Below are 24,008 nucleotides of genomic sequence, written 5' to 3' on the forward strand. Positions count from 1 at the left end.
ATAGAAATTGAGTATTAGTAACTGTCAGAGACAAGATTCCAAGTTGGATCTGCCTGGTTCCAGAACCTGGGTTTCTTTGCTTCTTTGCCACCACACTGTACTGAGCGGTGCTCCAAAATCTTTCACAGCAGAGCACATGTAAGAGGCAATAGGTTTATAGCACTGGAATAAGCATAAAAAGTTTCTCCTATCCATTGTGCCAGAGCTGTGGCTTCCTCAGGCCCTACAGGACAGATTGGAAGCTAAGAAGTTATTTAAGGCAGAATATCTACAATACACTGGAGCACCTGAGGATGTTGGGACACAGGGTCTGAGAAGCTCTGGATAGCACCATCTGTTTAATATGGAGGGTGATTTGGAACTTATTATAAGGAATGACATTATTTCTGAGAATTTAACATGGAATACCTCGTAAAAGTGAATTCTCTATCACTGGAGAGAATTGAAAACAAAAACAAAAAAGAGGCATTTATTAGGAGATTGTAGAAGGAATTCATTTTGTTTAGTTAGAGGACCTCTCTGCTGCACTAATTTTAATTTTCATCTCTTTTTTCTTTTAAGTCAACTTCAATGATTCTACTTCCTATGATTTTACTAGGACTTGTCAGCACTGAATTTTTTTTATGTTTATAACCAGTGTCTTGAGACATTTCTTAAATAGCTAGGTAACTATTAAGTGTTGTTTAACTTCTCACTCAAGTAGTTAAACATCTAATGTAATTGTAAGCTCTTTAAGGTCAACATATACTTGTTAAACATCTTATTACCTCCAGCAGAAAGTCCAATATTTACACTGAATACAGTAAGGGAAAATGTCTAGACTGAATGAGGCTTTAGATGATCTGTCATTCTGTTTCACTTCCTGCTTCTGTTTATAGCACACTTGCTTCTAGATATTCTTTGGCATTTAAAAAATCAACATTATGCCAATGTACTAAAGAATTTTCTTCAAAATTTTGCAAAAGAAATAAATAAAGGTTGACTGGCTGAGGTCATGGAAAGAAAAGCTCTGCAGAAAATACCACTCGCTGGAAAAATCTCTCTGTCTCCTGCAGGTCCATGTCTGTAACTCTCCTCAAATTCTGAGCCAAGGACCTTTTTTTCAAGAACTTTTCTTGTCCAACATCCTAAACTTCTCATTACTTTCCTAATTGGCATGATAGTGGCATAATATATTTCCTTTTAAGCTGTCAATTGACATAAACAAAAAAGTATTTCATGTATATTTTATATTGCTTGCTATGTGATTTCTCTTCCCAGATAAAATTTAGGTTCCTTGAGAACCAACATATTCTATTACTGTGAAGCTATATATGAGCATGAAATCATGCAACATGTGGTAAACAGTAATTCCTTCTTAATACACACTTATTACATAATTAACACTAGTAAAAGGACATATTAAGAAGCTACATAATGATTCTGATCATTGATTTTAAGACCTTATATTTTTCTATTTACTTGTACTTTAGTAATGAAGGAGTTAATTGGTGGGAAAATGGATCCTTAGAAATAAAAAAGGGAAGTACTGGGACTTCAACAACCAGTCTCTTATAATATTTATTGAGGATATTTTTCAGTTTTCTCTGTCCTACAATAACAATTAGGAATAATGATAAATAAATATCCCATGTGGATGGAGTGTTATTAAAAGATAAGTCCTAGGGAAGTAAGGAAGATATTTTTGGATAGGCTGGATAGAGAACCAGTCATTTAATGGGAACAGTAGAAGAAATGTGACTTACTTCATACCCCAAGTTGGTGCTTCTAAGCTACGGATGAATGAAAATGCTCATCATTTAAAGCAATGATGATCTTGTTTATTAACAAGATTCTAGTAATAAAAATGTTATGTTTAATTTAGAAGGTTTGCTCTCAATAATAGCATTTACAATGGTGATGTACGTATGTTAAATAAAGTGGCTGGATATAGATAGGGGAGAAGTACTGAGACAAGTTGAGAGCAAGTGTTTTTCCAAAAGGAGACCTTGCCTCCTTATCACTCAACCTGAATTTTTCTTAAATGAATTCAGATAGCAATAAAAGTCAGACATCCTAAATTTTATTCAAAAATTCAAAATCTTAAACACTGTATGAGTCAAAGAAAACTATGAGAAACATTTGCTTCTAGTAACAGCAGCCTAGGTAATTTAGACCCACCCACTGTTGAGGATAACTATAAAATCTGGACAAAAAAATATAAAAATCACTTCCCTGAAGAGATGCAAAGTTAACAAAATAGAGAAACATTGCTGGGCTAGGATCCAAAGAAGAGAGGCTCAGAGAGGCAAATCAGGAACTTGGAGCTTCTTTTAACTTGGAGATGTTAGATGATTCATAAGGGGACAGTTAAGTATCTGAGAGGCTAAGGAGAGTAGGAGTTGGGGTCTTGAGCCCACCGAGGGAAGAAGCCACAATACATATGGCTCAGTCCCTAAACTTTGGGCTGGAATTCTGAAAGGCTTCATCCTAGAAGTATGAACTAGGCACTAGGCAGACCTGGGCAGGGGACGTTCCTCTACTTGTGAATGCCTCTAAAATCTAGCCAGAGTGATTTCAGAATGCCAGGATACCAGGTGCCTGGCAGAATAAAGTGTGAGCAGTCTCTGAAAAAAAACCATGCTATCATTTCAAACTTATTTAACCAATAGTTTTGCAAATATACTGATTTGAAAAAAAACATAAAAATTTACTTCTGTAATGGTCACATACTACATGAGTTCATATATATATATATATATGTGTGTGTGTGTGTGTGTGTGTGTGTGTGTGTGTGTATAAATGTTTTATATAGCAACATTTTATATATGTACATATACATATATAAAAGCATTTTAAAAGTAACAAAATTATAGATATGGATAATAAATTGATGGTGGCTGAAATTAGGGATAGTGAGCAAATGAGTGCAATCATAAAGGGTAAATGAGGGAGACTTTTGTGGTCATGGAAAAGTTCTGTACTTCAAATTTAAAAAGTACAAGCAGCATCTAAAAGGTCAATATGTGTATGGAAAGGGATATATCATCACTGGTCATAAGGGAAATGCATCTTGAAACCACAGTTAAATACCAAACCATACTCACTGGAATGGATAAAGAGACAAAATAATTGACAATATCAAATTTTTGGTAAAGTATGAAGCAACTGGAATCTCATAAACTGTTGATGGTCATGTAAATTGGCATAATCACTTTGGAAAACTCTTTGCCTTACCCACAAAAGTTAGCTGTGACCCAAGGATTTCACTCCTAGATTGATAATCTGCAGAAACACATGTCCATGAATTGACACTAAAACATGTACAAGAAACTGTCTATCAACAAAAAAATAAATAAATTGTACACTATATATACTTTGGAATAATATATAATGAACTAGAGTTACATTCAAAGTGAATTAATCTTGCAAAGAAAAGTGTGGGGTATAGAAAAATATTCTTGAGTTTACCATAATTTGTAATACTGGGCTAAGAGCAAGACTTAACAGTTAATTAACAACTATATAAATAATGAGAGAACTCCAAAAAGATTTTTAACTCTAAAGGCATTTATTTTAGAGGTAGTTATTTCAGGAATAATGGGCACAGGACCTTAGAGATATTTCTAGGCTCAAAGTACTAAAAATGCCTGGCATTGTTTGATTTGGGAGAGATTTATTTATAATTCAAAAAATTTACTTTGCATTTCCAAGATTTTTGGTCCAAGAATCAAAGTTTTTTTTCCTTCTTCATAGAGTAGAAGGCAGTTTTATCTTGATATTTTATATAAGCAAATAAAATTGTCATTTATCTATTCCTTACCTATAATACAGAATCCAAAGCTTATATACATAGAAAAACTCTTAGTAAGTCAGTTATCTGTCACTGTAACAAATACCTGAGATAATTAACTTAAAAAGAAACAAGGTTTGTTTTGACTTATTGGAGGTTTTCATCCACAAGATTGGCCCTATTGCCTTGGGCCAGTGGCAGGAGCACATCATGGCAAGGAATGTGTGTGCTAGAGAAGAGTCATTCCACTCATAACAAGGGATTGAAAAAAAAGGTATTTTTAAAATTCAGCTTTCTATGCCTTGGGATTTTTGAAATCTGCTCTCTACTTGCTGAATACCCTCCCATTAATTATTTAAATGACTACTTGCTGTTCATCTCTTGACATGACATTTTGGGGAACAGGTCAACCTCTGATACTATATGACTATGGACTTCATTTTTACTTATTCAATAAATATTTCAACTCTTTTAATTCTCTCCCTATCTTTTATTGCATCCATTTCTAGAGACACAAGCCAGTTTATGGGATTATTACAGCACTGCACTTCATTAGCAGGGTTTTTAACAACTTTTAAGAATTCAGCTAGTCAGTCAACAAATATTGTCAACAGATTCTCTGCTAAGTACTTGGAGATTCAGTGGTAAACTGATGGACACATCTTAACTTTCAGTGAGTTTACTATCTGGTGGAGGATGTGCCAATTAAAGAGTCAAGTAAAACACTATTCATGAATGCTATGGTAAAGGAAATAGATGATGCAAGGGGAACATACAGGAAGAGCATCTAATTCAGAATTAGTAGGTCAAAGTGATTTCTTAATGATGTAATGTCTAAGTGAGACAAGTATATAAAGAAACAGGCCACAAGAACAATAAGGTAAGATGAATAGAAGGGGACAGTTCAGAAGTGAATTTTTGAAACTGAAAAAAAATTCAGTGTGTTATCAGTACAAAGAGCAAGGGAGGGAATATCAAGTAATGATAGTGGCAATGTCAGCAGAGGACAAATCATCTTTGGACTTTTAAGTGAGGATAAGATGTATAAAACCAGCAAAGTATCAAGGATGGTTTTTAAGCAGCAGAATAATAAGATCATATTTGAATTTTGAAAAGATCATTCTGGGGAATAAATTGAAGGTAAGCTAGCTTAGTGTCATGAGTTTATCATAAATGTCCAAGGAAGAGATAATGGAAATGAAATTGAAATATAAAGACATGGGTAACTTACAAGAAAAGGATATATCCTGTAAACCTTAATTGGAAGGAAGTTTAAGTGACTATGTTAAAGTGGGCTTCAGGACAAAAAATATTATGTGGAATAAAGAGAAATATGACAAAAAGGTAAATGTGGTATTATTTAATGCCTAGCAAGCACAAAGTTTCAGATTTAATTCCCAGTACCACAAAAAGAAAAAAACAATAAAAGTTTCTAAGAAATAGAGAGATTAAAAGGATCAACATAGGGCTGGGGATGTGGCTCAAGCGGTAGCGCGCTTGCCTGACATGCGTTTGGCGCGGGTTCGATCCTCAGCACCACATACAAACAAGGATGTTGTGTCCGCCGATAACTAAAAAATAAATATTAAAAAAAAATTCTCTCTCTCTCTCCTCTCTCACTCTATCTAAAAAAAAAAAAAAAAAAAAAGGATCAACATAAAGAAGACACGACATCCTAACCATGAATTCACCCCCTGAACCTCTGTGCCATGTCTTCAGCTGATGGATATGTGTGGGAATGGTGAGCATGAACTTCCAGGCTGAGGAGTTTGTGTCTGATGTGCTTCACGGCCTCTTGTAAATGAAGAAGGGTGCCTTTCTTCCATTCTGAGAAATTCTTAATCATTATGCATTGAAATATTGATTCCTTTCTGTTATTGCTGAGTTCAGCAGGTAGAACTTCTCTTGGATTCTGGAACTTCCAGTTCTATTGCCTTCATCCTTAATCCTTCTTTCTTAATATCTATCATTGTGTCCACTTGTATTGCATTTAAGAAGGATTTCTAGGTTCACTCTTCTATAAGGAGTACAGTGGTTGTAAGTATGCACTGTATTGGGTCAAATTCAAAGTCTACCACTTTCCAATTCTGTGACTTTGAATATGTTTTATACAGTACTGCAGTTCAATGTCCTGATCTGTAAGACAGGGATGATACCTGTCTACTACTGTTTATTTGACCAGCATGAGGAAGAATTAAATACAATGTACAAAGTACTTAGAAAAGTATCTCACACCCATTAAATGATCCAATATATGTTATAATATTATTTTTAGTTATTAATTTCTTTTCAGCTTTTCCCATTATTCTACTTAACACCGCTATTCATTTTTAAGATTTCAACAATTATGTTTTTCACTTCCTCGCCATTTTATTTTTTTTTCCTTACAACCATCTGGGCTATTTTCTATTTTATGAATATGTTGTCCTTCCCTTCCTCTCTGTGGATATTAATTGAAAATATTCTCAATTTTATAACCTCTATCCACTTTCAATGCTCTGTTAACTATTTATTGAGGGTTGGGTCTCCCATTTAGACTTTCTTTCATGGGATATCTTTTCTCAGATAAGGGGCTATATTTTATTGTGCTCATCCTCATAGCAAGAAATTTCTGTTGAGTTTGCTGCTCCATCTGTTTTGGTAGCTTCCTTGAAGGGACTTCATATTTCTTCAATCACAGTTCATCTGCTTTCCATAGTTTAGAAATTCTGCTTGATTTCTGTCCCACTGACAGTGTTCCACATTTTCTAGAGTAGCTTGTTCTTTCAGAGAAAGTTCCGCATTACCTACTCTCCGCTTCCCTCTTCCTCATCTCCCAACATAATCTCCAGTCTCATAAACTATGTGAAATTCAATGTATTTTCTCATCTGTATGCATAATATCCCTTTCCCCAAGCTGTCTTTTCCACATAGACTGGCTGGTGTCTGAATTTCCGTCCCCCAACTTTTCAGTCCAGGGGGCACCACCTATGTTTCACCCCTGATAGATTATGACTTTTGAAGCTTCTTACCAATTTTTCCCCACCCTGGATAGAATTGGCCACTAGTTTCTCTGTACCTAGCTACTTTCTCTGTACCTAGGTTACTTTCTCTGTAACCCAATCATTATTCTCCTATCAGATTTCCAGTAATAGTTTATTATCCTTGTCTGTGGGAGAGGGGAGAAATTTAGTAATAATTTAACGTTTCATCTCCTACCTTCACTCCTAGAGTAAAGAGGGCAGATGATGAGAAATTTCTTTCAATCTCCTGAGCTGGGTGACACATAAAAAATGCTAACTGGGAAGCTGGGCAAGATTTAAATAGTACTACATAAGGAAAGAAACCGGGGGAAGGCAAATCCCAGAGTGCGAAGGAGGCTGGAAGAAAGGGACTTTGGAGGAGGAGGGAGAAAAAAAAGACAGTGAAAGAATATTAGGAAAGAAACATTCTTTGTGAGTAGGTTGGGAAGAGAGAAAAAGAATGACTAAAAACTTCTTGGTGCAAAATGTATTTTCAGATCCTCAAACTCTGAGCTACATGTATTTTAAGAGTCAAGTAAATTTTCTTAAAAAATTAAACTTTTTAAAATTGACATCATAATTGTACATATTTATGGGGTATGGCATAGTGTTCAACATACATTGTATAATGATCAAATTGGGGCAACTAACATCAATTATTTGCAACACTTATCATTTATTTTTGGTGAGAATATTCAAATATTCAAACTGCATATTTTGGAATATGATCTTCACTGTTGTTAATCACGGTCACTCCAATGCACAAAAGAATACCGGAATTCATTCCTTCTAACTGCACTTTGTACCCATGGAGCAACCCCTCCATCTCTGCCCTTTTTTCTTCCTCTGCCTCTGATAACCACTCTTCTAATCTCTACTTCTATGGGATCCAACTTCTCAGATCCCACAGAAGAGTGAGATCATGTGTCCTTCTGTGCCTGGCATATTTCACTTAATAGAACATCTTCCAGGTTAAGCCATGTTATTAATTACAAATGACAGAATTTCATTCTTTATTTTTGGTGGAATTGTAGTCCTTTATGAATAGATACCACGTTTTCATTATCCATTCATCTGTCAATGAACACTCCAGTAGGTTTTTTATTTATTTGCTTTGATTTGGTTTGAGGTTTTGTGTGTGTGTGTGTGTGTGTGTGTGTGTGTGTGTGTGTATGTGCGTGCCTGTGATTTTGAAAGTTAACACTTTGCATATACAAATATTTGATAAAACATCCACTGGGATCCGTGACAGCACCCTATGATCACCCTACATCTTTTTCAGCAAAAGTCTGCTATTCATACTAATAGGAAGAAACAAAGGGTACAAATAGCCTTAAGTAAGTTCTGATTTGTTTTTCTGTCAAGTGAATTTATTACCAATTAATTAAAAATTATTTTTATTTTAAGAGTTTCTAGGATTTCAGACTGCTGACTGAACAGGGACCCTGTGTAATTCCTGCATTCACCTTCCCGCCAGTCCCTCTGGTCTTGACTGGCTAATTCATATCTGTGGCCCAATGCTGGGACACTGACGGGTCTAGGATGGCCTGAACTGGGAATGGCTTTTTGCACTTCTGTCTGTCTCCCATCCTCCAGTTGACTAGAACAGGCTGGCTCAAAGGTGGCCCCGGGGTCCAAGAGAGCGAGTGAAAGTGCACATACCCCTCATGGGTCTAGGCTCAAAACTGCCCATGGCTATTTCCAACACATTATTTTGTCAAGTCACTGGTCTAGCCCAGACTCTAAGAATGGAAGAATAGACTCTTCCCTTTAGTGGGATTACCTATGAGTTGGATTACTATGGATGTAGGACAATGAGGGCCATTTTTGCCATCAAGTCACTATAACAATGAAATGCTGGGTTTGAACATCAAATGGAAACCAATGCCACGGACGGAGATCCAGCTACATATTCATTGGTTGCCTTACCAAAATCAGTTTCCCACTGTTCTCTTTTGTAGCAACACTTGGATTTTCCTTAAGGTAATCATCTTCCTCATTCATGTAGCAGCTTTGTGGTTTGGGGAAGATGGACTCTACCTCTGCTCAAAGACAGAAATCAGTCTAATGCCATTCCACATGTTCAGTGAGTGACTGATTCAAGGAAAGGAAGGGGAAAGTTCTAAGCCAAATCAAATATGGAACATCCTTAGCCATGATTAGCTCAGAAATAGTTCAATCAAGGTAAAATTCAAAATTGTGATTGATTGTTGAAGACAGAGGAAGTGTCCACTTCTATCACAAGATGAGTTAGCTTGAGGAAGAGCCAGGCTGAAGAGTCACAGAGAAACAGAATGAAAGACAAGGTTTAACTGTGCAGAAGTTCCTCTCCCACCTTTGAGAGCCTGGTAATTGAGTTGACACATCACTAGGTTGAGCCAGGTTTGAGCTAGGTTTTCTGGCACTTATGAAAGCATTCAAATGGGATGTTTCTATAGAATCTAATTAGACTCCCTGATAGTACTAGGTTTTATTTATCTAACTCCCCAGTTTCAGCATACTTCATATCTTGTCATAGGTGCAAAATAAGCATTTGAAGACCCTGTTTTAACCCCAGACCTACTATGACACAGTTAACCTGCATGAAAAAGTAGAAGGTATAGCCATGAAAAAAGAAGGCAGTAAACAGACTCTAGTTTATGTTTATAGGACTCAATTGTTATTTATAAAATGAATGTATAAATCAATTAATAAATGGTAAACTTAAACCTAAAATCCATCCTTCCATACAGTTCTCCTATTTTGCTACAACAAAATCTATAAATAAATTCCTTGGGTTTTAAACAAAATAAAAAGAAACAAACCCTGAACATCAGAAAAAAAAAATTTTAAATGTTCCTAAACAGAAGGAAGGAAATATTAAAAAAAACAATATAATTGCTTTTTATGGACAATGAGTTTCAGAATGAGAGAATTAGGAAAAGATAATAAACAACAGGAGAATAGAAGAGCAAGTCCATAGTTGAATATCATGAGCATGGACAGTTCTACAATCAGAATTCTCACTCTGTGTAAACTGTATGAACAAGATAAGGCTAATTCCCTATGTCCTTGGCACCATGTTGATGTCAATGCTTCTGAGAAAAGGGAATGTTGGGTCATCTGACAAAAGCCAAATGACAAAACTGCAAAAAATAACTAGAATGGATGCTTTGCTAAAACGAGAACTAAATAGCAGTGTGTTAGTTCTGTGAGACAGAGCCAGTGCTCTTACATGGTGAAAATTTTTTCTTTGATCTTAATGGGAATGTACTGTATGCCTTAACCTGCAAGATAAAAATCCTTTAAAAATTTTGAGACAAAGTAGCTTTAAGAAACATAGAAATAAAGGCTAAATATTGGGGGGATGCTACAATGAAATGTAAAATATGTAATAAGAGAGTCTGTCACTGTGAAAAATCAATGTCACTGTCATGTCTGCTAAGCTATGGCATCCATCTACCAAAAATACTTTGGAAATAATTAGAAATAATTAAGTGGATCATTTCAATATTACTGTATCTCCCCCTCACTGTGGGGGCACACTATACAGCTCATTATCAAATTCTCTTAACCCAACAGAGCCCTCACTGCTATTTTTGTGCATCTATTAAAGTCTTACATACTCCTTACAGTCATAACACATGAGAATATCTCATGAATTTCTTCAGTACTTATTATTAGGATGATAATCATGTTCAGACACAGTCTTTGAACAATACCAAGGAAAATGGAATTTCACATTTCACTTGAAATCAAGGCAACTTGATTTGTCCTTTGCCTAGTTATTTACAGTAGATAAATTTTTTGTTTCGATGATGTTGTGGTCTGTACATTTATTGCTTCATACATTTAGTAAAATTTATTAAGCATCCACTCTCTGGCCAGGCACAATGCTAGGGACTGGGAATTCAAAGAGAGAGGCATATGTGATTAATATCTCTACTTTCCAGGATTTCCCAATGTAGTACAGGCTAGCTTGTAGAAGAAATATTTCCCTTACTTTTTTTTGTCTTCCTAAAAGTGCCAGAGAAATCCCAATGTTATAGTGCACAAGCAATTATTCCTATGTATTACAACCCTTACAGCCCACTTTTCTACTTTATAGATACCTCAGACAACTCCTGAACTAAGTTCAATAACTCTACTGCATCAGTTTGAATACCTGACACTCTTCTAATTACAAAAATGTTGATATCTTTATAAACTGGGAAATTTCCTTTCCTTTATCCACTCTCAACAATAGTGGGCAAGTTCTTTGGGGTAATGTGGGAAGAAACTACCTGAAAGTCATCAGAAATTCAATTCTCAAGCTACCCACAAAAGGGAAATAGTTGGTACACTCTGTAATAGAAATTATAATGAGGTAAAAAGTCCGAAGAAATTCTTCCATCTAGCCATGAATTAAGAGTGAAAGAATTATAGGCCTTTTATCCTTATAAATATTTTAAATTATCAGGATCAAATAGGCTTGCTATTTCCCTTTTAATTGAGCTGTAAGAATCCAATCACTGGAGTAGGTTAGCATTTCTGATTATCTCCAGGGGTTTCCCTGCTATTTCCATTGCCTCTGATGGTTTGATTATATGAAACTGATTTTGATTTCAAGATAAGATATATCTTCACAGGTCTGTATAAGTGTGGGTAATATTACTTTTTAAAAATTCTATTTTCAGGATATATCATTTATAAAGTCATATTTGGAAATGCACAATCCAGAAATGTGTGGGTGCCACAGTCATGTATCTTAGATCTTGAACTTGTTTTCTCTTAAAAATAAATTGAATATGAAATTTTACCGCTCCATCTTAAATAAGTTAGACATTGTGGAGCTTTAGTCTTGCTTCAGTGCTCCCATTTCCTTGGTACATATCTCTACAGTCACATCTGCCACACTGTTTGTCATTTTCAATTCCCATCTTTCCCATCAAAATGCAGGCTCTTGTAGAGCAGAGAATGTGGTTTATTCATGCCAGTGTCCTCCGTGCCTAGCAGAGTGTGAAAGCAGAGATCAAGGATTATTGATAAGAACGGAAGGAAGAGTGATCGGAGGAGACAGAAAGAAGGAAGGAAAGTTGAAGAACTGTCACGATTGACATGTGAAGAATGTCAATTTAGTTTAATCAATGTGGTGGGAGATGATTAAATAACTCTCCCTTGTAACATCTACTTGACAAAATTGTCATATTTGTTAACATATTAGTAGGATGTATCTTTCAAAGAGAGGAAAACACTCAGAAGTAGAAGACAACTTCAAACACATGAAAGGATGGGGCTAACTTTAGTAAACACAGAGGCCCCCCAAAGGTTGGTTGATTAATAAGGCTCAAAAATACCATAAAACAAACAATACGAATTTGTGTTAGAGCATCTTCACCTCAAAATGTATATTTCCTGGGGCTGTTTAGAACTGATAATCATACATATGTTCCAGCAGTCCCACTTCTGGGGTATCTAGGCAAAAGAAATGAAATCAGGATCCCCCAAGATCTTAACATTTCTATTTTCATTGTAGCACCATTCACAACAGACAAGACGAGGATGCAACCTAAATGTCCATGGATGGATGAATGTGTGTAAAGAATGTTGTATATACATGCAAGGGATTATTACTCAGCCTTGAAACAAGATTGAGGGGCTGAGATTGTGGCTCAGTGGTAGAGCACTTACCTAGCATGTGTGGGGCCCTGGGTTCAATCCTCAGCACCACATAAAAATAAATAAACAAAATAAAGGTATTTGTCCATCTATAACTAAAAAAAAAATTTAAAAAAACAAGACTGAATACTGCCAAAGGTGACAACATGGATGAACTTGAGGACGTTATGCTGAGTGAAATAAACCAGATAGAGAAGGGCAAATAATGCATGGAACCATTTATTTGAGGTATGTATATAAAGCCGTCAAAGTCATAGAAACAGAGTAAACTAGTGGTCCAGGGGCTGAAAAGAGGGGGAAAGAGGAACTGATTACCAAGGTACATAAAGTCTCAATTATGTGAGATGGATAATTTCTAGAGATTTGCTACATAACAATATTGTATTATACACTTAAAATTGGTGAAGAGGGTAGATATCATGTGTTCTTACCAAAATAAAATTGTTTGTTGAAGGACGATAGATGTCTTGAACTTTTTCTATGTAACTAAAATTTTATATCCTTTGACTATCATCTCCCCAACCCGAATCTATATCTCAACTTCTGATAACCACCATTCTACTCTCTGCTTCTATGAGTTCAACTTATTTGTATTCCACATGTAAATAAGATTATGAAGTATTGTTCTGTTCTTAGCTTATTTTAAATAACATAATGTCCTCTAAGTTCATCCACTTTGTTGCAAATGACAGGATTTCCCTACTTCTAAGGCTGAGTTGTCATATTCCCAGCGACAAAAACACTCAGGGTCACTCCAAGGGAACTGGGCTGCACAAAATAATCACACAAGAGACAGAGATACCATTTTCTTTGGGGGGTCCTGTGATAGCTCCTCTGACCTTAAGGGTCCGCAGAAAGAGAGAGAGCAAGCGTATGCTGATCCCTTTTATTGAGGAGAAGCCATTCAAATGAGGCAAGGGGTCAGATTCCAGGGGGCATCTAGCTTCATGATGTCTGTTGTCAGCTGGTTGACTGACATCTAGGAATGCCACACCCAAAGGCAGAGCAAGAGAAGGGGACACACAAAGGGCGTTTCCATGGAACATTCTATCCCAAATAGGTCAAAGGGGTAATATCACAAAGGAACAGGTGAGCATAGCTTGATCCATGGGGATGCAGGAAGGCATGCCTACGCATGAAGACACATTCTGCTACTTTGAGGATTGGGCAGCCATCCAGGGCCATTTTGAATGTGGCCAGATCACTAGAAGTGACCCACAGAGCCTCAACTTATTAGGGAAGGAAAATGCTGGTCACTCAGTGTGACAGCCCCCCACACTGAGTAATATTCTAGTGTATATATATCTCATTTTCTGTATTCATTCATCTATTGATGGACACTTAGATTGTTTTTGTGCCATAGCTATTGTGAATTTGCTGCAATAAACATGGGAATTCAGGTTTCTCTTCCATATACTGATTTTATTTCCTTTGTTTATGTACCCAGAAGTGGGATTGAAATAACATATCACAGTTTTATTTTTAATTTTTTAGGAATTTCTCTACTATTTTCCATACTGCTATAGAAATTTACATTCTCACTAATACTGTGCAAAAATTCCCTTTTCTCCACATCCTTACCAATACTTACAATCTGTTATGGTTTAGATGTGGTGTCCCCCAAAACCTTGCAAGCTTGAGGCAATGAAATGTTTGGAGGAGAATTTATTGGGTAATAGTCTTAACCTAATCAGTGAATTGATGCCTGATTAACCAAGTAGTGAATGGAGATAGGTGGGGTGTAACTGGAGGAAGTAGTTCATTTGAGCATAGCTTTGGGTTATATATATGTATCTGGAGTGTGGAGTCTTCTCTGTTTCCTGATCACCATGTGAGCTGCTTCCCTCTGCACCCTATCCTGCCATGATGTTCAGGCTCACATTAAGCCCCAAGGAATGGAGCCAGCCTTCTAAGGACTAAGACCTATGAGACTGTGAGCCCTTAAATAAACTTTTCCTTTTCTAAAATTTTTCTGGTCAGATCGTTTAGTCACAGCAGTAAAAAAAGCTGACTAAAACATTATCTTTCATCTTTTTGATAAAAGTCATCCTAACAGATGTGATAGCTGCTTGTGGTTTTCATTTTTATTTCCCTGGTAATTAGTAAATGCTGAGAAATTTTATTTGTACTTGTTTGCCATTTGGAAGTCTTCTTCCAGTCCTTTGTCTATTGAGTTGTTTTCTTGATATTAGTTTGAATTCCTTATATATTTTGGATCATAGACCCTTAGTAGACATAGGGTTTGCAAATATTTTCTCCCAATCTTTAGATTGTCTCTTCTTTCTGTTGTTTCCTCTGCTGTACAAAAGCTTTTAGAATAATAAAATCCAATTTATCTGTTTTTGCTTTTATAGCCTGTGCTTTGGGGGTCATATTCAAGCAAAAGGTCATGGAGCTTTTGTCTACTAAACTCTGGGGGTAATTTGTTAGACAATAATGTTAGCCAGAACACTTCCATTTATAGAGCCTCTAATCAAGTTCTACCTAAAGCAGTTGGGAAGTCAGGTAAGGCTGTATATAATAACATTTCTTAAATATCAAAGACAATTTTAAAGCACTTTGCTTTATAATTTATGGAGGAAATTACTCTAAATAATTTTTGTTGGTGAGGAGAATAGCTGAATAAAGGAGAATATTGACCACAATTACAACATTTAAAAAGTTGAAATATTTTAGCATATAGCATAAAATTTATTGATTTAGATAGAAAATCTGGATAAAATTTTGGTGAGCTTTACCAAAGTACCCATCTTACATTTAGGCTTTTTTTTTTGCCCTCATAATAACAGTAGGATTGAGATGTATAATGAATGAACAAGGGTATAAATAGGAAAACCTTGCATTAAAAAAAAGGTAATATCTTGGACAAAATTCAGTAAAAATGCTTGTGAATTTATCAAGCAGAAATTATGTAAGAAAAATAAAACAGGTATGCTTGGATTCCTGAAGATACTTATTGAAACATAATTCTGGGGTAGATATTTTCAAAGAGGTCACATATGGTGAAAGAAAAAAAAATTAACCCTGAAAAGGAGACCCTAATGGAATTTTTTAACCATTATAAAATTTCAAGTTGTCTTAAAAATGGCCAAGTGTTTTTTTTTTCTTCTTCTTTTTATTGTATAGCAGTTTAATATGGAGTCTGGTAATCAACAGATATTGAAAAACCTTTCCTTTGGCAATCCTTTTAAATGTCTTTTTAAATTCCAAGTAGCTCACAATATGGCAAAGTCTAGAAATGAATGTAGCACAGATCTTTCCTTCTGGGAAGAACATTAATTCTGAGAATAAAAGTTCAGGACATTTAGCTTATGTGAATTGGCAGAAAGCTAATGTTCTCTGGAGAAATTTTAGGATATGGGCAATAATTATGATTGTGATAGCTCTGGTTTTAAACAGATCCTGTGATAAGAAATGATATTGCAAAGATATTTAAAGCATGCTCAGTTACTCAGGCTTCTGTTTCAGTCTTTCTTGTGAAGTATTTCTCACATTTCTTTGGACCTTCCTCTGAGCTCATTTCAATTTTGTTCCTGATCTGCTGAAAATCAAATGTTATCTTTATGAAAGGATCACCTGCAAAAAAAAATGTGCCAAAAATTAAACCAAATGGTGTTAAAATACATAAACATGACCTTCAGTTGATCCCCTTTTTCGGTTCCCCAGGAACACCAGATTTCAACTAATTTAGTTTGTTTTCTAGATATTTATGATTTTAAGTAATATGTACCTACTATATTTTCTTCCATCATTAATAAAAATTTTTAACTATGGTTATCAAAACAAGAATAAGTTGGAAGCCATTAGCATGGGGTTTTTCTATATTCAGTTTTTATGTAAGCAAGCTAAAAATTAACTTGAAAACATTTCTTGTAACTGATTTAAAAAACAAAACAACAAAATAAGCCCTGATGAATTACAGCAAACCAGCCAATTGTTTATGCAACTAGGGACTCCCATTAGACCTTATCCAAATCCAAATAAGGCAAATGCTCATCACAGAACACCAAATGAGTCAAGGACATAGCTGTAGTCAGTCAGGTCATTTCTCTATTTTGCTTTCATGTTTCACTACTCACATTGCAGGAGGAGCTCTCTGAACCTCCTCTGGTCCTGGTCCTCTTCTGCCCAATTTATGGATCATTCTTTGCTCAAACTTGGTTAAATTTAATTTTCCTAAAGTTTTTATTTTAACCTGGTATATTAGGATTTAACTTCTGATTCCTCCTCTCCTACCATACTCCCCACATCCTTTCAGTCGATGTCAATTTTCATTAAAGAATATTCAGTGTTTTCACAATTATGACTACAGATTGTTCGTGCTGAACCTGAAAAAATATTATAATTTTAAGTATTTATATGATTTATCTTTTTGGTAGTTATTAAATCCCTCATTTTGTTTGGTCATTTTCATTGAACATCTGACTAATTTTTTTTTTTACAATTTCCAGCAGCTCTTTAAATGCCTCTTAGTTTAATTCTTATGACAGTAAATAGTGTTAAATTAGTTATTCATTCTGGGTGTTTTTCCTGGAAACAGTTTTTTTTCATGCTATGGTATTAATAGGTTGCTCTCTAAGCTGAGTAAACATATTTTTCTCCCCCTTGAATTGTTGTTTAATTTCATGTTGAAAATTGCCTTCATTCCTACTTTTTATTGATTCTTTTTCCCCTTGAATCTCTTGTTTACATTCAACTACAAGTAAAAACCTACATCCTCTAAAAGGTGCTTAAATAATGAAATTTCTTTTCCTATAAAAACAATCTAGTAGTAGATAAACTGATTGCTACCTACTGTGACTTCACAAATATCAAATACCTAGGTTCCTATTTTGTTTCTCTGTCATATTTACCATGTGCCTGATGGTCCAAGAGAGTTGCTTAGCGTCCAGCCATTATGTCTTCATTTTAACTAGTATAGAGGAGAAAGGGTGAAGAAAGCTACACCTCCTTCTTTAAATACACTGTTCTCAAATTTCCTTTTCCAAAAATAGTTCCTTGGCTATACTACTTGTAAGAGAGTTTAGAAAATAAATTATCTGAGCTGCAATATTCACATCTAAAATTTTGGAAGTATATTATTATTATTATTATATTATACATTATATTATTATTATATTATACATTTTGAAAATTGATAAGCAAGGACCACATCTGCCATAATCAGCCCCATTGAGGGGAGAGGAGACATCAGGAACGGGCAGAGGAAGTCATCCTAAGAGGTAGGCTGGACCACAACATCCTGGATCAGCCCCAACCTCATGGGGATCTACAAAACTAAAATAGCCCACAAGATATTTCCAAGTTGGTAAAAAGCTGGGTCTTTATGTCCCTGCTTCTATAAATCATCAGGTGTAAGTCTCTCTGATTTGGGATGAAGCAGCCCACTTTAGCTAAGACAATCTCTGAAAAGGCCTCTGAAAGCGCTTCCAGTGGCTGAGATGAAAAGTACTTCTCTGAAAGGAGATAAAAAAAAATATTCTCTGAATTTGGATAGATCAGTCCATTCTTCACATCAATCACATGAGACTAGTTTCTTAGTAATGGTTTATTTAATAAGTCCCTTAGCTAAGAAAACATGGATCAGAGTGCTTAGGTGCATGTTTCAAACAAGATCTTGGTGTGAATATAAAGCAATACCAATGAGGTCTATCACAGAGTATCCTTGAACTTTTGAGTATTGTAGAAAGTATAAGATCTTAATCCCTACCTTGTCAGCACGCTTAAGTAATTGATACCATGACTTAGAAACTCTCCTCTGATCTGAAAACTGGAGCTTCCGCTTTGGGAACCAGGAGGCAAACAATTCTAATTTAGTGTACTACAGACAAATCCCTGCTTTTTATGTTTGTTATCGAGAGCCAATTAAACTCCTCTATATTCCTGCATATACACAGCTGTGCACAATAGTTTGCATGTACAATATTTGCCTGTGCTCTTCTGGAGCCTGGCCAAGCACCCAAATCCTTCACATTATCTAAGAAAACTTCCTGACCTCTTCATTTTCTTGTTCAACTGGGTTACACTGACTCTGTGTATGGCTTCTATTTGACACTTTTTGGTTTGTCATGACTCAAACTTTCATAAAATTTGTGTTTTTTAAAAAATGCATATAGAAAATATTGATTAACTGAATAAAATAAGTTATAAATATTTATAATTCATAACTCCCTCACTTTCTCAGTTAATTGGGTCTTCAGGAAGATCCTTTTGGTTGTTCCAAGAATTGGTGGATGAAGATAAAACTCAGTATTATGACTTGGGTATGATGTGTTCCCCCAAAGTTCCTATGTTAATGCAATAGATGGAATGACTAGATTATGAGACCTGTGAGCCAATTAGTTCATCCTAGTTTGAATGGACTAACTGGGAGGTAATTTCAGGAAGATGGGGCATGGATGGAGGAACAAGTCACTGGGGATATGACTTTGGGGTTTACATTTTGTACCTGGCAATTGGTGCTGTCTCTCTCTCTCTCTTTCCATCTGCCATGAGTTGAGTAGCTTTCCTCTACTGCCCCCCTTCACCATGTTATTCCGCCTCATCTCAGGCCCAACGTGAAGGAGCTAGCTGACCATGGACTTAGACCTGTGAAACTGTGAGGCCCAAATAAACTTTTCCTCCTCTAAGTCGTCTTGTTGGGTATTTTGGTCACAGGAATGAAAAGTTGACAGAGAAACTGGTACAAAAAAGTGGGGTTCTTTATTGTGACTAACATAACCATGTGGTTCAAAAGCTTTTGGAACTGGTTTGTGGGAGGAGTTTGGAAAAGTTTAGTGATGCAGGGTAGGGAAGATGTAGAGTGTTGTAAGCAAAGCTTAAGATGATAAGATGCAGAAAGTAAAAACTGTGCTCATGATGTTTCAGAGGGGAACAAAGGCTCAACTGGAACATGGATTAAAGGCCAATCATATTGCATTCTTGCAAAGAAGTTGTTTGCGTTTTGCCCATGTCCTGGGACTTTGGCCAGATTGAATTTGAAGGTGATATATTATGTAATCTGATAGAGGAAATTTAAGGCAGCCCAGCATTCAGTCAGTAGCATGTTTATTGCTGGCAGCTTTTAGCCAAGTTTACTGAAAGAATCAGGAAGAGAAAGTAGAGCAAATTTATTTTAAAAATTTGAATTTTGGCCGGAAAATTGTGTGCAAAACTGGGGCCAAGGAAACTATTGTTTTTAAAGAGATTATAGTTACTAAAGAGATGCTAAATAGTTTGCACAGGGACAATAAGAAAGATGGCTTGAGGACATCTCAGGAATCAGCAATACCACACCCCATGCGTACAAGTGGGTGTAGAAGTGAGAATTTGCTTAAGAGAACTAGGGGGCATTCTCTTCATACAGGGTGCCTCAGAAGATGTTTCACTGTGTTCAGATGTCTAGGTATTCAGAAGTCATTGCCACTAATAGTCCAAAAAGTTCTGGCCATTGGCTTGTGCTGGCATCAGACTTTGGTATTATCCCCATGTTGCTGTTCCTGCAGGGATGCAAGAAGCTGGAGTTATTGGGTCACGGAGCCTTCCACTGAGATTTTAAAAGAAGGCTTGAAGGCCAGGCAAAGTGTGGCACAGTCAGAATCCCTGCAGGCTTCTCCCAAGGCAGAGATGTGTGAATCTGTAAAGGTGAAATTGAAACTAAAATGAAGATTCCAAGGATGAAGAGATGCTGGTGATGTGGATTGTCTGGCAGGAAAAGCTTCTTGATGCTCAGAGAGCTAAGAGAGGGGCTATGAACACTGCAACTGGCCAGGCCAAAGAGGTGAGAGTGCCCAAATCTTTGGAGAAAGTATATTACCAAATATGCCCAGATGCCATATGTGGAACTACAGGACTTGTTTGCCCAGATAGGTTTTAGTCTTGTTTTAGTCCCATCACTTCTTTCTATGCCCCCAGTCTCCTTTTTGGAAGGTAAATGTTTCTTCTGTGTTATCATATTGATCAATGTAACTTACTTTTGATTTTTAAAGGAGCTGACAGAGTTTGCTTTGAGTCTTAAAGGAGACTTTGGACTTGGACTTTTGGGCAATGCTCCCATTAAGACTATGGGAATTCTTGTACTAAATGCATTCTGCATTTTGAGGTGGACATGAGGTTTTGGAGGACAGTGGCAGAATATAATAGTTTAAATATGAGCTCACCCTCCCCCCACCAAAAAAACCCTCCTATATTAGTGCAGAAGGTGAAATGATTAGATTATGAAAGCCATAAGTCAATCAGTCCATCCTAGTTGGAATGGAATAACTGGGTGAAAACCATAGGCAGGTGGGACATGGCTGGAGGAGATAGGCCTGGAAGGGTTCATCTTCCCTGTGACCCTTTTTCATTTCTCTCTCTACATCTGCCATGAGGGGAGCAGCTTTTCTCTGCTTCCATCATATTGTTCTGCCTCATCTCAGGCCTATAGCAATGGAGTTGGGTGACCATGAACTGAGACCTCTGAAGCCATGAACCCAAAATAAACTCTTCCTCCTCCAAGTTGTTCTTGTTAGGTATTTGGGTGACAGTGATGAAGATCTGAATGAAACAGGCAGTGAGTAAAGAGTAAAGGTAATTTATTCTCTAGCCACTATCTTATCTATGTGATTCTTCTTTCAGAAAAAAATCTTTCTAATGAGCCTTTCTTGTTTTGCAAGTAAAAGGTACTTAAGCCATCCATTGTCCTAGAGAAATTTTATTATAAGATATTCGTTGGCATGAGAAATCATGTCATGTGAATCATAGTCCTGGATATGCAACTCTAGTTTCTAGGAAAGAAGTAAATAAATACACATAGGGACAAGGACACTTTTCTTTCAAAGTTCCAGTAACACACTGATGGATGGGAATGATGACGCTAATGTTTAATGGCTAGAAAAGAATCAAGGTCCTTGCCATTAAGGGGGGCAGGGGGAGAATCTAAACTACTGACCTAGGCTTAATGCCTGGACTCAGGGTTGATGGGAAGAGCTGCGTCCAGTTCAATGCTCTGCTGGATTATTACAGTAAATCCAGTTCACAGGCACAGCTATGACCTGTTCAGAACTGGGACCAATTTTGGAATCATTGGGGTAGTGTTCAACTTCATCCTTGCTGTAGAGATGGAAGGAATGTAGGTAGAAAGTTGAGCTCTACTAACAAACCAATCTGATTACTAATTTTTATGTGCTTAGTGTTTGAAAATAAAGTTGACCCTTTTGTAACAAGTTGCTCCCTTCATGGCCATATTTAATAGTTCTTAAATAATAGCATTAGAAAGTTATGTTAAGAAAAGGTTTTGTTGTTGTTGTTGTTGTTTTTGTTTTTTTTTTTAGAGCTGAAGATATAGCTTAGTTGGTAGTGTACTTGCCTCACATGCACAAGGCCCTGGGTTCAATCCCTAGCACCACACACACATGCACACACCCACACACACACACAAAAAAAGAGTTTTTTGAGCTTCATGTTTATTTTTAGTACACAAACACAGGATTAATTAACTGTTTGGGGCTGAAAGTTTGTCTCCCCAAAATTCATTGCTTAAAACCTTACCCTCTAGTTTAGATGTATTTGGAAATGGGGCCTCTAAGGAAGCAATTAAAATTAAATGAGATCACAATGTGGGATTTCTAGTTTCAGGATTAGTGTCTTTAAAAGAAGACACAAACTGGTGCAGTGGCACATGCCTGTAATTCCAGAGACTCAGGAGGATGAGGTAGAAAGATTTCAAGTTCAAGGCCAATCTCAGCAACTTACGGAGGCCTTAAGCAACTTAGTGAGACCCTGTCTCAAAGTAAAAAATAAAATGGGTTGAGGGTAGAGGATGTGGTTTAGTGGTTAAGTGCCACTGTGTTCAATCCCTGGTACCAAAAATAAGAATAAAAACAGAAGAGACAGACACCATAGATTCCTGCCCCTTCCTCACCATGTGAAGGCACAGTGAAAACATGGCCATCTGCAACCAGGGAAAGGTTCCTCACCAGAAATAAAATTAGCCAGAAACTTATCTTAGATTTTTAGCTTCCAGAACTGTGAAAAATAAAATTTTGTTGTTTAAGCCATACAATGCATAATATTTTGTTATGGCAGCCTGAGTCAACTAATACAATGACCATATTTGTTCTCTAAGCTAATGAAACCAATAATAATAGCTATATCAAAATAGCCAAGAACTTTTTCTTGGTCAGAGGTATGGAGGTTGAATGGAGCAGATGTATACAAAATCACAAGCATCAAACTAGAAAGTTATTCATAATGCTCCCAGACACTTGAATGGAAGCCAAATGGGAGCAGGGAGAATTCTGAGTCCTGGTGACTCTGTTACTTAAGGTTCACTTAATATTGGACCCAGTTGGCCATCAGTTACCATAGGGTAACTAATATGACATTTTAAAAGGCCAGTAAAGGGGGGTAAATTTTCTTGTCTTTGTCTGAATATATTGTCTACACAAAGTTCTAGAATTATTTTTAAAAATTCATATCTCTCTGTCATGAAATTTATGCAGGACAAGATTTGTCAATGTCTTTTTTGTTGTCATTGTTCTTAAAGGTCTCCAATTCAATTCTGGAATGATTAAATCACAGAAGAATATGATCATTTAAGGTCATATAACACCACTGCTATGGTAAGTCATAAAGCTATCCTATTACATTTCAATATTTCTCATTTCTTCATAAAGTAAATGGACTCAGTGCTAGTTAAAAGGGTAGTGTTAGGGATGAGATAGCCATATGTAAATGACTCTTCCAGGATCAATGCAGAGGTTGACTGAAGTCCAAGGAATACTACTTCCCAATTATCTGCTTTTTACTTTCGAAACGATGCAGCTAAAAGTATAGAAATATCACGAGAAGATTTATGGAGTTTAGGACATAGGCAATTTATTATTCATTTCCACTTAGCTTTGGGAGAAGGCAATTTTGACTCAAGTCTGATTTCTTGGTCATTTGGACATTTTAAGCACTGGACCGTATCATTTGAAGATTTTGAAAAAATGGTTTTATTTTATTTTTTCAAAAAGCACTAATCCATTCCTCTGCGTAAGTTATAACATGCTTCATTCTTTGCTCATGGCAAGGTTACGGGTTTTTAGTCAGATAGATCTGGGTTCAGTTCTGCCCTCCCCATCTCCATAGCTATGTGACCTTGGATATGCTCCTTTCCTCTTATCTGCAAAGCAGGTAGGATGATAGCGAGGACAAAATGAGAAGAGACACAGAGAAAGCTTAACACAAAGCCCTGTACACTATGGCCATCTGATAAATCCTAAATACTGCCATCATGGAGATTCTGCTGATGCTGATGCCTAGAGGCTAAAGGCCAGAGCAGAAAGGGCCCCCTTCCTCCCATCGTCACCTTCACTCAACATGGATTCCACAGTTACTCCTAACGTTTCAACCATACGCAGTTTCAACTGTACACAACACTAAGCTGGCACCTGTTGTAAAGGAGTAAACAAAACAGGTGTGACACCTGTGTTTATTGTGTTTGGAGACTAGTCACAAGGCAGACGTGAAATTGGGATCATAATATATAGAAATACAAACATAAAGGAAAATGCATAGCACCATGGAAAAAATATAAAGGGGTAAATGTAACCAGGGAATAAAGAATGACCTCCCTTAAGACACATTGCTGAGAC

Source organism: Spermophilus citellus (assembly GCF_964194105.1).
Source record: "Spermophilus citellus genome assembly, chromosome: 14".
In the NCBI taxonomy this organism is placed as follows: Eukaryota; Metazoa; Chordata; class Mammalia; order Rodentia; family Sciuridae; genus Spermophilus; species Spermophilus citellus.